Source organism: Panulirus ornatus, chromosome 49 (assembly GCF_036320965.1).
Source record: "Panulirus ornatus isolate Po-2019 chromosome 49, ASM3632096v1, whole genome shotgun sequence".
Classification (NCBI taxonomy): Eukaryota; Metazoa; Arthropoda; class Malacostraca; order Decapoda; family Palinuridae; genus Panulirus; species Panulirus ornatus.
In genome coordinates, this window is record NC_092272.1 from 5,282,639 (window position 1) to 5,295,978 (window position 13,340).

General features: G+C 39.0%; 1 protein-coding gene across 1 annotated transcript in view; it reads right to left on the reverse strand.

Moving 5' to 3' along the window:
• LOC139764353 (myoferlin-like) overlaps positions 1-7,500 on the reverse strand; it is a 70,659-nt gene extending 63,159 nt beyond the window's left edge. The window contains 2 exon segments of the mRNA XM_071690881.1: positions 6,828-6,956; positions 7,202-7,500. The gene's annotated coding sequence lies outside the window, so the exon portion shown is untranslated.
• Between the last annotated feature and the right edge of the window lie 5,840 nt (positions 7,501-13,340).

Below are 13,340 nucleotides of genomic sequence, written 5' to 3' on the forward strand. Positions count from 1 at the left end.
ACACCCCAACTGCTATCTTGACACCCCACAACACCCCACCTGCTATCTTGGCACCCCACAACACCCCAGCTGCTATCTTGGCACCCCACAACACCCCAGATGCTATCTTGGCACCCCACAACACCCCAGCTGCTATCCTGGCACCCCACAACACACCAGCTGCTTCCTCAGCATTCAAAAACCTTCCATGAATTTCACATGATGTCTACACGAATAACAGACACACATGCTAGAGATTATCAGCCATCAAACAACTACAAAACCAATGAAGGACGTGTGTCTCCTTGACGGCGACTCTGGCAAACAAAATAGTTACGAAGGATCTTCAACTGAGTCTAGCAACTGGCGGTCTACCATAAAGTTAAACTATAGGATGAAAAAGCGTACCTTTGGGGCGTAAAAATACTTGAAATCCTCACTTGGTCCCCTTCTCTGTTCCTTCTTTTAGAAAAGTAAGGAAAAAACGAGAGGGAAGGATTTCCAGCCTCCCTCAGCTCCCTCCCCTTTTAGTCGCCTTCAACGACACGCAGGGAATACGTGGGAAGTATTCTTTCTCCCTTAATGTTTTCTGGTTATAAGACGATGATCAATATATCATGAATTTAAACCCGTTGTGACATTTGGCCGACCACCACCATCACTCCAAACTATGTCCATCTCTATGTTTAATTTTGAGTTCAACATCTAACGATAGTCAAATGGACATTAACTCATCGCAATAAACAAATACATCATATTACAATAATCAAATACATTTTGAGCGGTGAGACTTGTAAACATACATCGACTACGCTACATTGTTGTATAATTATGAAAATAATTGTTATCAGCATTTACAGTAGCAGTAATAATGAAAGAACATAATCTCGAACAACAGTGAACTAAAGTATCATTAGTAATAACATTTAACTCGTATTCAATAACTTAAATTCGTCCTAAGTAGAGGCAGAGACACTTCGCTCCAACATTCACACAACCAAAGTTGTAAGTAAAAACCTATCTTCCCGAAGGTTTAAGAGAATGTAGTTAGTGAATGAGCTAAACATAAGGGTGAAGTCAGTGTGCCTCAGTGACCTTATGTAGCCTCAAGTGTGTGTTTACACGAGAGGGTAGAGTGTGCCTGGCAATGTTGCTTGCCAGCCATCGACCCCTTCACAAGTTCCATCTGTTCCATCTTTTGCAGTGCTTCAATGAGGCTTGTTGTTATGACGACATAATAATAACTGTTGATAATCAAACGACGGCATATTCTTAAATTCGTCTCACTCCAAAGTATTTCATCATTACCTTGCTACTGATCGTAGCGCAGTCTTGAAGCTGCCGGGGACCCATAAAGGTGGCTCAAGGTTATATATATAACTTGATAATAAACCTTCCTGGTAACTTTGACCATATCTGGAGGTAATTAGACATAAGAGTGTAACTTTCCCCTTCCTTAACACCGAACTACCCAAGTCGTGGAGACGCAGACACTTAGGATCATATATACCCAACGAAAAAAACATAATTGGATTAAGACATTTTCTGAGCCAAGTGGGAACCATGACTTGGTGAGGAGAACTGGCCGCTGGTCGTCTGCTTGTCTTGTGTGAATCACCATTTAAAAATGACATCACCCCGGGGTGTAAGATGACTTAGACACTTAAGGATGTTTGACTTACAACTTGAAGTTCAATAACTTTCGTCCTTTTATGATGAACTTGTTGGCGTTAGCTTCAAACACTTGGGTCAAAATACGCAAAAATTTGGAAGTCATTGGCCTGAGGATATATATATATATATATATATATATATATATATATATATATATATATATATATATATATATATATATATATCCTCAGGCCAATATATGCGGATGGAACCATGGAAGCGGAAGTGGATCATAGGGTGGGGGAGGGGGCGAAAATTTTGGGAGCCTTGAAAAATGTGTGGAAGTCGAGAACACTATCTCGGAAAGCAAAAATGGGTATGTTTGAGGGAATAGTGGTTCCAACAATGTTGTATGGTTGCGAGGCGTGGGCTATGGATAGAGATGTGCGCAGGAGGATGGATGTGCTGGAAATGAGATGTTTGAGGACAATGTGTGGTGTGAGGTGGTTTGATCGAGTAAGTAACGTAAGGGTAAGAGAGATGTGTGGAAATAAAAAGAGCATGGTTGAGAGAGCAGAAGAGGGTGTTTTGAAATGGTTTGGGCACATGGAGAGAATGAGTGAGGAGAGATTGACCAAGAGGATATATGTGTCGGAGGTGGTGGGAACGAGGAGAAGAGGGAGACCAAATTGGAGGTGGAAAGATGGAGTGAAAAAGATTTTGTGTGATCGGGGCCTGAACATGCAGGAGGGTGAAAGGAGGGCAAGAAATAGAGTGAATTGGAGTCGATGTGGTATACAGGGGTTGACGTGCTGTCAGTGGATTGAAGCAAGGCATGTGAAGCGTCTGGGGTAAACCATGGAAAGCTGTGTAGGTATGTATATTTGCGTGTGTGGACGTGTGTATGTACATGTGTATGGGGGGGGGGTTGGGCCATTTCTTTCGTCTGTTTCCTTGCGCTACCTCGCAAACGCGGGAGACAGCGACAAAGTATAAAAAAAAAAAAAAAAAAAAAATATATATATATATATATATATATATATATATATATATATATATATATATATATATATATATATATTCCTTGCTATATGCTATGACCAACACAGCCGTAAAACCCAATTTTCATCCACTGATCGCAAAAACTTTAATCCTCTTCCGCAAGTATTTGATATCATTCAAAACCCTCCACAACCCGTCAGTGTAAGAATGTTACACCCGACCTGTTGCGGGGTTCGAATGTGGAGCTGCAGGTCTGCTGTTCTGAGTGCCAAAGACACTGAGGCCAAACTGTCAGCCAAGACATTTCAGACATATTTATACACTGGACCAACCAGGTCGCTTCCGCTTCCCATGCTCAGATAACTAAATGCCCTGATGTATAGTGACCCCTCTCTCTCTCTCTCTCTCTCTCTCTCTCTCTCTCTCTCTCTCTCTCTCTCTCTATCTATCTATCTATCTATCTATCTATCTATCTACCTCTTTCTCAAACTGATAGATGAATGAACACTAATACAGTAAGCGAATATATTCATATAACTACTTCGTGTAAATACATATTCATTTATATACATACATACACACACACACACACACATATATATATATATTTTTTTTCTTTCTTTCATACTATTCGCCATTTCCCGCATTAGCGAGGTAGCGTTGAGAACAGAGGACTGGGCCATTAAGGGAATATCCTCACCTGGGCCCCTTCTCTGTTCCCTCTTTTGGAAAAAAAAAAAAAAAAAAAAAAAAGTGAGAGGGGAGGATTTCCAGCCCCCCCGCTCCCTCCCCTTTTAGTCGCCTTCTACGACACGCAGGGAATACGTGGGAAGTATTCTTTCTCCCCTATCCCCAGGGATTATATATATATATATATATATATATATATATATATATATATATATATATATATATATATATATATATATATATACGTGTGTGTGTGTGTGTGATTTATAATTCATTCGTTCATCTAATGTTTCGACGATTCATTTCTAAGGTGAGGTCCACACACGCATCATGCCTCATCATCCACACCGCTAACGTATCTAACCCACTTCCTGCTGGGCATTACGACACACAGTGTCTCCAGTTATCAAGCAAGCAGTCACGAGTCACACCTAGTCTGACGGGTTATCAGCGAGAGAAGCGGCGCTTATCTGAATACACTTATGGGTTCATCAAAGCCTCGCCATTTATCACCTCAAGAAGAAGGAAGTTCCTAGAGATAAGAGATAAGATTTTTTTAAGTAATATCTTAAATCATTTACTCAGCCCATCTGACGAAATCAAGATTTTCAACCTCTCCTAAACGATATATATATATATATATATATATATATATATATATATATATATATATATATATATATATATATATATATATATATATATATTCCTATGAGTCCACGGAGAAATGAAATACGATAAATTCCCAAGTGCACTTTCGTGTAATAATCACATCATCAGGGAAGATACAGGAAATAAATACAACAGTCAGTTGATATACAACGAAGAGACGTAGCTAGGAAGCCATTTGTTACATTTACCCTTTCGTACCCGCAATGACGGACAATATTTGATTGTGAAATATAACTGATCTGAAATCGTGTCCAGATATAAAAAAGGCGAGACATTGGACAGCTTTCTTGTTTTCTAAATGTATTTCTTCCTTGTAATCTCCCGTCCGTTAACTGTACGGTAAACTTGTCAAGTCTAGCGGCTGCCTATGATGCTCTCAGTCATGCTACACACACACACACACACACACACACACACACACACACACACATATATATATATATATATATATATATATATATATATATATATATATATAATTTCTATGAGTCCACGGGAAAATGAAACACGAAAAGCTCCCAAGTGCACTTTCGTGTAATAATCACATCATCAGGGGAGACACAAGAGAGAATTATAACAGTCTATTGATATACATCGAAGAGACGAAGGTAGGACGCCATTTGGCAAACATGTGATTGTCCAAAACATACAACGTGTTTCATTTTCCCCGTGGACTCATAGGAATATCTTGATCACGCGCAAAATTGTGAGCCTTTCCAACATATATATAACCTCTTGATCACAGGGACATGATCCTCAAGCACGATCATTGGGCTACATGCATAGCGAGAGAGTGTGAGTGTGAGTGTGTGTGTGTGTGTGTGTGTGTGTGTGTGGGTGTGTGTGTGTGTGTGTGTGTGTGTGTGTGTGTGTGTGTGTGTGTGTGTGTGTGTGTGTGTGTGGGTGTGTGTGTGTGTGTTAGAGCCATCAAGCACGACTGTATACGACCCACTCGTATGATAATGTGGCCATTGACTCGGTCTACTAAGATCAGGTCAAAGACGAGGACTTTGTTAACCCGAGGATCGCAAAAAGGCTTGAACTAAATGGCTGAAACTTATCAAAACACGTAGCAAAGGTCTAGTTTTTCAGTCATCGTAAATATCCCCAAAATCTATCATTATTCTCCCCATACAAGTCCCCCAGACGCGGATCTCGCAAGCTTGGGGCGTTGACTCTCAGTCAGCATGTAGCCCTCTTTTTGGTCAAAGGTCATGACGTCACCCCCTCCTCACCTAGGAAACCAAACCGCCTCATTGGTCAAGAGGGTATGACGTCACCCTTCAGAGTGTGACGTTATTCGGGGGATGATGTCACGCCTGAGGCTCCTTCAGCCAAGGTTCCTCCACTGGGGCGGGAAATATCCTGTTCAGTCTCCCACACACGTCAGGGCCATTGAGACTCTGCCTCACCAGGAAATATAGCCACAAATACATTTCGTGATGGGGATATAAATCTTGAAACGTAAACTTAAGAAACAATTTATGTCGTGAGTCTATGAGATAAATCAGGACTCTCCAAATACGAGTCTGAGAGGGTCATACATTCGGTGAGTCTGTATGGTTTCCCAATTATCTTAAATACCTGATAAAAGTGATCAAGATTTCCCAATTGGTGGTTGTAACTTGACGCTAACGGCCTAACTAACCATGACAGTTTTGGGTCTAAAAGCACCAATAACGAACAGCCTCGTTTCACAACCTTCTACAATTAAATGCCAGTCAAATCATTTGAGAATTAGCTATACGTATATATGTCTCAGTAACTTTTCTTTCACAAGTTTTGAAGCTGTAATCTGTTTCTGTACTAACAACCTAAATGAATATTAGATTCAAAGATTTCCATATCACAAACACGGTTATTACATGACCAGATGGTACAGTAATGCTGATCAAAACTGACTGGCTATACCTGGTAAACTGAAGCATAGAAATGTTAAAAAAATTGATACAGAATTAAGTCTGTCTGTCTGTCTGTCTGTCTCTCACTCATCCATCCAGTAGCCAAACAAATGCAAAGAAACTGTAATTCCAGTGATACAACCTCTCTCTCTCTCTCTCTCTCTCTCTCTCTCTCTCTCTCTCTCTCTATGGCTAGACTGTGTCATGGTCAGCTGACCAGAGCGAGTACAGTCTCGTCTGAGAACCTCTGGCTTCAAAGGTACTCTGCTCTTGACTGTTACTCACCATCCATTCTTCGGACTAACTCAAACCAAAATACAGTAATTATCTACTCTATATCTGCTCCAGTAACACGAAAATAACATAGAGGAAAAAAAAAAAGGATCTGTGGTACAATTTGGCACGAGTCTCAAACGTAAACGTAGAGAGACGATAGGAATCATGATCAAGAGAGGCATCACACTGGCGAGAAGCCTCGTATACCATGTGGGATCAATTGGTATTTCGAGGAACTCTGGAAAGAAATCTAGTCATAGTCTTCATTCCATGGAAGCCTTGTTCCTGTGGAAGAGCCTCAAGTAGTACCAATAATAATGGCTTATTTCACCCATAATTTCGGGAATATTTGGAGAATAGAGGAGAGATCTCTAGTGATGTACATAGTGGTTTCCCATCGACCCAAATGTTGTGTGTGTCTATGTAGGTGGTCAGCAGCCACCGACCAGGGAGGTATATTACTGGTACTACCTGCCTAAGTTACGCTTATGGACTAAGTTAAGCCAAGAGAGGATTAAGTTCTAGGGAGGGGGGTTAGGTAAGTTCTAGGAAGGGAGGATGAAGTTCTAGTGGGGGAGGCTAGGTCCTAGGAAGGGTTGAGGTCTAGAGAGGGTTGGGTTCGGTGCTGAGGATCGAATCAACTGATGATAATACAATACGAGGGCTAAGGTCTGTGTGTGGGGGGGAACTTACCGGATGGTGATGATGGTGTCAAGGGGTCGTGACGATGGGAGGAGAACGAGGGCCGGGGTTCGAACACCTGCACGGTGCCTTCCTGGTTCTTCGCTTCGTCTCAGGTTCTGTCTACCATCACTCTCTTGGCTGGTGTCAGGCGAGAATATGATAGGTAAACCTCTTTATCTGTTATCAAATACATGTTTCACCAACGTATACGAAAAAGTTTCAAACAAAAAACAAAAAAAACATCAATAAACATACACCAAACTGTGGCGTTATGAATTATACTTCTCGTTTAGATGAAATAACAATGATAGTTTTCTCTTACATACTGCTCTAATTAGTCTTTTTCACTGTAATTACTCCACGTACGAACAATCATTATCTACCTGTTAATCACATCGGGTAATGCTGTTGCACCTGTCGTTTCTTCAATTCAACGAAATTAGCGTATTTCTACGTTCACTTACAAACGAGACTAATGTAAAACACAAACTAAAATAAAAAAAATCTCTGATTAAAACTATACCGTCTTCAGCGGCGTCAGAGCCGGCACTGCCACTCTCAAAAACCACAAACAACGTCTTGTTTCATCCACATTCGTATTTACTTATTTAAAAAATACATACATATCGCAAACTATCCACTAATAATGTTTCTATTTTTGAGAAACCTTTGCATTGATGATGAATAGCTTTTAATCCTATGCGCGCATGTCATCCTTTGACAAACACTCACTCATCGGCGAGACATGATTTGCAGCCAACTCGAATGTCACGCACGGCTGTGTAAACAAAGTGCGATTCCCCTTTTTATCCATCCTTCGCTGATGATCGTCATTTTACACTTTCATTGACACGAGAAACACATAAATTTGGGTTTTGGTCGTGGGTGATAAGATGGACCAAGACCCGACAGAGAGGATAAGCCTTCAAGCACTCACGTCCCGTGCTGAGGACGGCTGCAACACACACTAATGTAAAAATATCCAGCGGATCCCCCACAAGTTCACCCTGGCGCGACGGTAGAAAATGGGGACCGCTTGCCTCAGCCTGCTGGGCAGACTGAAGTATATAGTCTCAACTTTCTCCCAATAGCAGAGTCGAAGTTGGAATCAAAAGACCAACGAGAACACATATGAAGTGCGGTGTTTTAGATACCTGGTATTGGACATAGCCAATGGAATCATGGGAGGTCAAGTAAACTATTGGTTTGCTGAGGCGGCAAACCTTCTGGGATCACCAGGATTGCCTGAGACGGGAAAAAGATGGGTATGTTTGATGGGACTGGAGTCCCAATGGTGCTGTCATGGGACCTAAATGCAAAAGTATGTCAGATGTTGGATGTGCTAGATATGAAGTGCCTGAGAACAACATGCAGTGTATAGAGGGTTGATTACAAAATGACTGTTGACAGATGTGTGGTAGTAAGCAGAATATGCTTCCAAGAGCTGGTGAGGGTGTGCTGAAATGGCTTGGACATATGGAGAGGATGAGCGAAGAAAGACTGATAAAGAGGATTATTGTATGAAATAATAGGAGAGGGACATCAAGGATGAGATAGAAGGATGACCTAAAGGATGGTTCGAATTATTGGAGCCTCAATATACAGGGAAGTGTGAGGCACACATGGGGTATGGGACTGAAAGATATGAAGTGATTTGGTAAATAGTCAATGGGCTCTCATTGGTTTGAATTAAGTGATATTACGTGATCAGGGAAACCTAAGGAAGGTCTGTGGGGAATGCATGTACATAGGGGACTCTGGCTTGGTGTATTATACTTGTACATGATACCTAGCGAGTGGTCAAAAGCAAATGATTTTCTTTCTGCCTGTTACTGGCACTCTACTAACATAGGAAACAGACAAACATAAATGAAACTACATAGGGTTTGGTTGATAAAATATAAGATGGGTTACTATGGTGGTACAGATACTTGGAAAAAAAAAACATGTCTACTCTAATGTATTGCTCTAGAGGATTATGAAGCAAAAGTAAAGGAAAAGTCTTTTTTCTCGTACTATCTTGTTTGTCCTTATATCAAATCTTTATGAAGGAACTTTTTTCTTTTTAACCACCATATTTACATGCAGGAGGGTGAAAGGAGGGCAAGGAATAGAGTGAATTGGAGCGATGTGGTATACAGGGGTTGACGTGCTGTCAGTGGATTGAATCAAGGCATGTGAAGCGTCCGGGGTAAACCATGGAAAGCTGTGTATGTATGTATATTTGCGTGTGTATGTACATGTGTATGGGGGGGGTTGGGCCATTTCTTTCGTCTGTTTCCTTGCGCTACCTCGCAAACGCGGGAGACAGCGACAAAGTAAAAAAAAAAAAAAAAAAAAAAAATATTTACTTTAGTAAAATCGTGTTTTTACAACCAAGCATTTAGAAAAATTCAGGGGGTTGATCAATGCATGGGTAATAGTTTTGTTAGGTTGAAAACCATGCATGGCGGGAAGTGCTAGGAGCAACTTTTAGCTTCAGACATGAAAAATATTTACTTTGTCATTTTCTTGTGGAAGATGCTGTGATATTTTCATTCTCCATCTCAGTACAGTCATTTCTTTTCCCAAATTGTTTTACAATACTGTAGGTAAAACAGTTTACTATAGCAGGAAATACTGTACAAACCTCATACAAAAAAAAAAAAAAAACACTAACAGAAATACAGACATCAAAAATGTAAAATATAAATGCTGTATCTGAATTAAAACACTGTTGGTAGAGTAAGTTGGTTCTAATGGCATCCTGCCTACTAGTAATCAAAATTATAACAGTGTCTCTGTTTGTTTGGTATCTTGTGTATCTTTAAAAATGAATATGGTAAATAGATGTTTGGAATATCCTCCATGAGCTTTCTTGATTCCACTATCAGAAACAGCCTTGAATGGACCCAATGGTCTGTTGCTGTTTGAATATCTTTATATTCCATTTAATAACAGTGGGAAAAAAGCAAATGGCATAATACTAAAAGTCAGGCCAACATACATTTCTGTACCTTTACATTTACATAATTTTTTTCAGTTTTTATTTTTACATTCATAACTAATCTGATAATGATGTAGAGAATGCTGTCTGATGTATGAGGAGAAATCAAAGGCACTAATACACATGACAATATTTACATCATATACAAACCTTGTGACATACTGCAGTAAAATGTATAAACCTAATCATTATAATATCAGATTTAGGAAAATTCCAGTCATCAGTTACTGTAATGAATACTGATGTCAAATAAGAGAGAATGGAATCATTCACACAAAAATAGCTATGGAATGATAAGAGTACTTAACATAAAACTCATGAGCACAGATAGCCTTTGTGCCAATAACACAAAGGGCAATTCCCACCACAAGAGTTGAGGAGGTCCACACAAAATCTCTCCCAAACCAATGAAGGTTCTAAAAGCCAAGAAGTACTTGTGTTTGAAAAACATTCTGTGTGGCCCATCTTCCTTTACAGTGGGAAATGACAGACAGACACAGACTGGTAAGACTGCAATAATGACTGTGGGGGTACAATAATAATAACTGCCTTCAGGTGGCACCAGCATTTACAAAAAGCTTTTTCGTGTATACTTTTTGGAAAAGTCACAATTTAGAAAACCACTATCTACACTTTATTTCCGTATTACAAAAGAGTACTTCCCCTCCTCACAATGAAAGAAATACATAAAATGTAGACATTACATCATGATGGGAAGCATATTCAAATCAGTCTAAAAATGGAAGCAGATTGTCAGATAGTATATCTTCAAAAGGAAAAGTGTTCATAATGAAGAGCTCTTGTCACAGAAGGTCTATTCTTGTTCTATACATGTTGATAATTAAAATTCTGTCATAAAGATCAATTTCTGAATGTAATGCATCTTCATATATCCACAAAATTACAGAGAATGAATTATCTAAAATGGTTTAAGAATGGTTTGGGGTTTACTATTACGTATATCCTTTTGTATCAGCACAATTACATGTATACACCACCATGTATGGAAGTTACTTTAACTGTGTACATTACATATATCTAATGCATGTTTCATATTCACTATTGATTAGGCCTTGTAACTTCAGGTAATCCAACTGAAAGAGAATTACATACCAGTTTACCATTAAAGGGCTGCATTCTATTCCAAGTTATATGTGAAAAAAAAAGAGGCATAAACATGATGCATTCAAATACACTGTGTCACAACACACACTTCTATCCCTGAAAAATGGTCCGAAGGTCACAGTTTGGTGCTATTTCACATATACAGTAATAAAGAGGGTAACTATTCAAGATCACCATACACCCAAGGGTTCCCCCAACCTTTCCTTACTTTCACAAAAACAAACACGCACCACCTACACAACAATCATCATGAAAATGTCTTAAAATAATGCATTAACTCCAAAACTGGAATAATATCAAATACATACAAGTTATACTATAATAATCTATGAAATAAACTTCATTTATTTATAATCAAATGGAAAAGCAGACCACATTTAATCTTTCTTTCATTTCACATACCCAACTTTAAAAAAAAATGGAAAGGTAAAAAAGTTGGATACCATTCCTGGAAAAGGGCATATTCTAACAGCCTACAGGAATAAATGGAGTTAACGTTCTGAAATATCTGGCCCTGAAACTGCAAGCTGGGAAATGAAGTGGCTTGCGATAATCAGTTGGTCAGTATTGTAAATAAGCAGTTTCAGAAAGCCACTTGTACAATTAAGATCACAAAAGTTAAAAAAAAAAAAAGCAACTTTTGCAACTTATACATGAATAATGAGTGTTTCCCAATATGGTTACATTTCTGAACATCATTCCATTCAACATTCAATCAAAGGCTATATATATTAACAGAAATTACTGAGGATACAATTATTGGAAAAACAATCAACAAAAAATTCATAAGCTGATATATTGCTGGTGGGTAAAACAAAGAATATATAAATTCTTCAAGATTCCAATCAAAGGAATTTAACACATCTAAGTCCTCCTATTTTTCAGTAACACTTGATGATCATTACACTACTTATTCAACCAATTATTAATTCACTAAGATCTTCTCAATCTTATTTGGAAGTACATACTGCTTGTAATTAGAAATGCTGTGTCAACGTTTACATATATATACAGTAATGAGAATGTGGCCAATGGAAAAGGTAAAAGAAAGGAAACTTTACCATGGATGGAGTACTGAGGCAGAAATGACTCTATCACTGATGGTCTTTTCCTTTGGCCACTTACATATCATGTCCTGGTTCACCCAATTGACTAAACATCACTCCTGTAAATAAAATTGCAATCTGTGATATCAAGTATGCTTGGAATTCTGATGAGTGGAAGTGGTTGACCATCAGGGATATGGGAGCAAGCAGGCTGAATTTGTGTCCAAGATCAAGAAAGCAACATTGGATTTTTGTGGAAATGCATATGTTTTGAATGATCCAGTGTTCTATTTGCTCCCTCTGAGAAGTTGCCAAAATATATACCCTTCTTATCTTTAAATACATTAATAGTGATGTAATGTTGCATGTTTATCGTTAAGCAGTTTTTTTTTTTTTTTTTTTACAAGTGAAAAAGGCTTCACATTGTGGACTGAGTCAGCCTTGAAAAGAGGCCTGTGTGTAGAGATACCTTGAATAATTGAGTGGTGAGTGGTTTAAGGTAATACTATATAAAACTAGAGGTTTAAAACATGACTGGAAGGTATTTAGGGAAGCAGTGATTACATGTGGGGGTGCAGACTGTAACACAAGGAAGGTGGGATATGGACACTGTGATAAAGTATTGGGGGATGAGGAAGTTGAATTACTAGTGAAAAGGACTAGAGGATATATAGATATTCTAACAGGTAAAGAGGTGAAAAAGAGATGGAATACATATTTCTAATGACTGTCGAATGAGTCAGATGACAGGATGGTGGATGTTGTCTGTTTGGAACGAGGTGGCTATACACAGTGAGAATCCAGCACAAGGTTTGGCAGAAAGACAGGAAACAGCAGACATTGCATTTGACACAGTATGGCGATGTGCCTCGAGTAAATGGGATTACGACTAAGTTTCTCAAGAAACGGAGTGACAGTACTGAAGACCGCTTAGTCAGGCTATTTAATGATTGTATGGCCAAAGGTGAGAAGACTGAAGACTGGCACATTAAATGTATAGTGCTATCTGTAAAAGCAAAGAGAACAAAAGTAAATGTTTGAATTACATAAGACTTCCGAGTGTGCCTGATAAGGTGAATGGGCAGGTGGTGATTGAGAGGATGGTGGCAAGCACGAAGCATCTGAGTGGGAGGAACGGTGTGTCTTCAGAAGCAAACAATAAGTGAACCAGGTTTTTGATTCAAAGAATTTGTGTGAAAAATACTTAAAGAAAGGTTTGCATATAGCACTCATGAATCTGGGAAGAGCATATGATCAGGTTGATAGAAAATGCTCTGAGTACATAGGGCAAATGGAAAGTTACTGCATGGGAGTACATGGGAAGGACTGATAACAGACCTGATGGTCCATGATAATGTCATTTGC